Genomic DNA, 5169 nt, shown 5'->3' on the forward strand with positions numbered 1-5169 from the left:
AAGTGGATCATCGGTGGATGTAGGTGTTGGACTTGGAGCTACCTTTGGTGAAGTTTGACTTTATCACTTCGAGCTACTTGTGAGGTGAGTTCTCCTCACTATATCATTAGGATCTAAGGCACCAATGTCGACCCTTATCGGAACAATATATCCGTGTTTATTGCATGATATGCTTATTGATTTACATATTGGTAGTTAGGATGGTGATATGCTTAGTGAACTACTAGGTCGATATCCTGGTTTATAGGATTATGCTATGTTAGTGATCTGTTAGATCGGTATCCTAGTTATAGGATGGTTGTTATGTTAGTGATCGGTTAGATCTGTATCCTGGTTATATGTGTTGGAATAGTGTCTAAGGCTGCAACTATATTAGGCAAGTACTTGACCCGGTTGTGCATGGTTCTTTTGGGTTGCCTTCACCATAGCAACTTGACAGGATGATTTATCAAGAGAGAGTAAATATTATTAATATATTATGGGAATAATATAAAGAATAATATATTGTTATCTGATTAATATAAGTCATAGAATTAATTGGAATTAATTTGGTGACTTAAAGAGATTAATTAAATAAAGGGGTATAAACTGTCAATTGTTTGATAGTTAAGCTTTAGACTGTAAATCCATATAGATATACAAGGGACGGATTCTAGAAGCCAGGATAGCTTCAAAATCATCCATGACTTATCTAAGGAAAGGATTTGGATAGCCTTAAGAGAAGATTATCCAATTAGGGTTTAGATTGTAACCCTTAAGGAGTCTACAAGTATAAATAGATCCCATGGGCAAGGGAAATCGGCACCTAACCTAAAGTAAGAGGGCCCTGGCCGATTTCCTCCCCTCTCCTCTCTCCTAAGTCATCTTTCTTGCTATTGGTGTTTGTAAGCCATTAGAGGAGTGACAATTGTGACTCTAGAAGCTCCAAGACAACAAGATCAACAAGGAATTCAAAGGTATGGTTCTAGATCTGTTTCAATTTTGTTATTTAACCTAATTAGCCATTAGAAGTCTTGGATTCAAAGCATGTTTAATTAGAAAGCCTAGATCCAAGCATTAGGGTTTTGCATGTGCACATAGGAAAGTTCTTATGGCTAAAACCCATCAGTGGTATCAAAGACTTGCTTGGTTTTCTTTAAATTGTTGCTTAATTAACTGAAACAAACCTGCAAAATTCGATTTTTTTGGTTTCTGAGTCATGGACTCGGCGAGTTCCAAAGTGGACTCGGCGAGTAGGCCTGACTCGGCGAGTCCCTTTATGCACTCGGCGAGTCCAGGCGTCAGGAATGGCCAGATTCGGGATATTTTCATAGTTATCTTATGGAAACTTACCTTAATCATAATAGATCAATCTAAATCCGATTTTTTGATATATATGGCTATTATCTTGATCTAGTTAAAGGTATTTATCAACTAATAAAATATTTGATTTCCTTATATGATAATTAATTAATTATTTTAATTATTTTGGTAATTATCTTTCAAAGAAATCTTGAATAAAATCAAATATGGATAATTAGGATATTAATTGTTAATTGGAATTATTTGTTATTTGATCCTCTGTGTTTTAAATGTTTAAAACTTGCCCTCAAGTTTTGAAATTTATATTTGTGATTAAAAGTTTTAATTTAGACAACTTAAATTTCAAACCCTAGATTTTAAAAGGTTTAAAATACAACCCTATACTAATATGATATTACTAGAATAATATATATATATATATATATATATATATATATATATATATATATATATATATATATATGTATGTATGTATAACTAAATGCTAGTCTTACCGTTAGTAGGCCTCATTCACGAAGCCGATCTATAAGGTGGGTATAAGGTTGCGGCCTATAAAATGGCGCTTAATGGGTGTACACTCACACCCACCGCTTGCTTGATTGGTGGAGGGTCGTTAGCCGAACAGGTAGGATAGGGCAACCTCATCCTCTCATTAAAAGTATAATAAGTGATACAAAGTAACTACACAATTTTATAAAATTTCCCAATCTTAGTTACTTTAGGAAAAGTGAATTGATGCAATCCCATGAAATTACACTTTGCACCCTTGCTAAGAAGTTAGTGGAGCGTGTGTGGTTTACCGGCACACTAATTGGTTCTAAGCAAAGGTGGCAAAGGGTGACTCATTGTTTATCATAGTTCGATGGAGCGTGTGTGGTTTACCGGCACATCGAATAGGTGATCGTTACAATGAAGACACCATGTGAATTTGCATGGTAATTCACACCCGCTTTGTGATCCTCGGTATCCTAGTCACAAACAAGAGGGGCATATCGAGATTTAAACATGCCATTGAATAGTTTCAATGAATCTCATTCGAACCTAGGAATTCTCAATACACTTAGGACTAATAGTTAAGTTATGTGATGGAGAATTAGTGAATCGTCATTCACTTACCTTCAATTTATTTGCATGTTAGATTACGGTATCCCTTTTCTAGTATGTAAATGTTATTGTTGGATCCTAGCCCTAATTTTCTTATTGGGTGATAATTAGGGATTCTTATTCTAATCTATCTTTGTCCTTTTCTTTTGTAGATGTCGAACGCAAACAACGTTGCTGCTAGTTCTTTCACGTTGATGAGCCTTTGCCAAAAGGTCACCTTCGATGGAACGAAATTTAGCGAATGGATAAGATACATTCGCACCATTGCTCGCTATGAGGATAAGGAGTATGTCCTTGATGAGAAGCTCGAGAAAATCAACCCCGAAATCGCTACTCTAGCCGAAATCACCGCTTTTGAGACTCATGAGCGAGATGCAACGAAGGTACATTGCATCATGATTGCTACCATGAACTCTGAATTCCAAAAGTCCTACAAGGACATATACCCGTACGAGATGCACCAAGACTTATTGGAGAGGTACCACCAGAACGCAAGACAAGAGCATTATGAGATTTTCACTAACATGATTTCCGCTAAGATGGGTCATGGAGAATCTCTTACCGTGCACTTGCAAAAGATGCAAAGGTATGTTGACCGCCTTCGTAAGTTAAATGTTGACTTTGGAGAAGACTTGGCGATCGACATGGTGCTTCACTCTTTGCCTCCGATGTACAACCAATTTAGGATGACCTACCACATGAACAAGGAAGAGGTCACCCTAAGCAAACTCCAAGGTCTCTTGAGGGTTGCTGAGAGCAACTTCAAATACAAGTCTGTTGCGCCAACTCCCAATTCGCCTGCTGCTCCTGTCTTGGCTATTGGTCAAGGAAAGGGAAAGAAGAGGAAGGCTTCATCGAAGAACTATCGCAAGGTCAAAGCCCGAGATGGTGCCTCTTCTAGTGGGACCAAATTTGATCCCGCTAAGCCCTGTCCTAACCCGAAGGAGGCAGAGTGCCACCACTGCCACAAGATAGGACATTGAAAGAGAAGCTGCCCAGAGTACCTGCAAGCAATCAAAGAAGGAAAGATCAAGCCATCTTTCGCAGGTATATACACAATTAAATCTAACAATTCTAATCATGCTATTTCTTGGGTTCTTGATACCGGTTGTGGTTATCACATTTGTTCTAATGTGCAGGGACTAAGAAGAAGTAGGGATGTGAAGCAAGGAAGAATCAATCTAATCATGGGGAACAGAAGATCGTCGCCTGTGACCAAGATTGGAGTGTATTCTTTAGTGCTTAGGAATAATTTGTGTTTAGATTTGAACAATTGTTGCTATTCGCCAGAAATGGCTAGAAACATCATTTCATTTCATGGTTTATATAGACAAGGATTTAGATTTTCTTTTAATAATGAGAATGGTTCTATTTTGGCTTATCTAAATGGTGTCTTTTACTTTGAAGCTATACCGTGTAATGGAATATATGAAACTGTTATGATTGTTGATAACTTAGGAAATGATGTTTTGAATATAGATTCTTCCACTAGTATGGATAAAGCATCCTTGTGGCATTGTCGTCTTGGACATGTCAACAAGAAACGCATAGCCCAACTCCAAAAGGATGGAGTGTTGGAGTCATTCGACCTTAGGGAAGATGACACATGCGAGTCTTGTTTACTTGGAAAGATGACTAAATCACCCTTCACAAGTACATGTGAAAGGGGTGAAGGTCTATTGGACCTAATACATACCGATGTATGTGGACCGTTTAGATCAACCACGAAGGATGGAAACCGCTTCTACGTGACCTTTACCGATGATTATAGTAGATATGGGTATATCTATTTAATCAAGCAAAAGTCAGAAACCTTTGAAAAGTTCAAAGAGTTCAAGAATGAAGTGGAGAATCAATTGGGCAGGAAAATCAAGATGCTTCGATCCGATCGAGGAGGAGAGTACCTAAGTCTTGAATTCCACGATTATCTCAAGGAGTGTGGAATAGTTTCGCAATTGACGCCTCCTAGGACACCGCAGTTGAATGGTGTGGCAGAAAGGCGTAATCGAACCTTATTGGATATGGTTCGCTCTATGATGAGTCGTGCTTCACTACCTATCTCTTTTTGGGGGTATGCCTTAGAGACTGCCGCCCGTATCCTTAACCGAGTCCCTACTAAGAAGGTTGCCAAAACACCTCACGAGATGTGGACAGGGAAAGCTCCCTCGTTGGCACATATCAAGGTTTGGGGTTACGAGGCTTTCGTAAGACGAGATACTCACGACAAGCTTGAACCTCGAAGTGAGCGATGTATTTTCATCGGCTACCCGCATACATCCTTTGGATATCTCTTCTATAGACCGAAGGACAATGTTGTCTTCGTTGCGAGGAGAGGAGTTTTCCGAGAGCGAGAACTCATAAGCCAAGGAGACAGTGGGAGGCAAATCGAGCTTGAAGAGATTCAAGAGTCGATAGATGAAGGAACCTCTACCGCTGGCACTCAACCCGAGGAGGAAACTCCGGTTGAACCGATTGACGAATCCTTACCTCTTAGACGTTCCGATAGATTTAGAGTTCATCCCCATTTTTATGGTTTTCATATTACTACCGAAGGGGACACGTATATTAGTGATGGTACACTAATAAATCTTGATGAACCTAATAGCTATAAGGAAGCCATGGCAGGCCCGGAGTCTGCAAAGTGGAAAGAGGCAATGGATAGCGAGATCCAATCCATGTATGATAACCAAGTTTGGAATTTGGTTGATTATGTGCCCGGACGTAAGACCGTTGGGTGCAAATGGATCTTCAAGAAGAAGACCG

This window comes from Lactuca sativa, chromosome 6, assembly GCF_002870075.4.
Source record: "Lactuca sativa cultivar Salinas chromosome 6, Lsat_Salinas_v11, whole genome shotgun sequence".
NCBI lineage: Eukaryota > Viridiplantae > Streptophyta > Magnoliopsida > Asterales > Asteraceae > Lactuca > Lactuca sativa.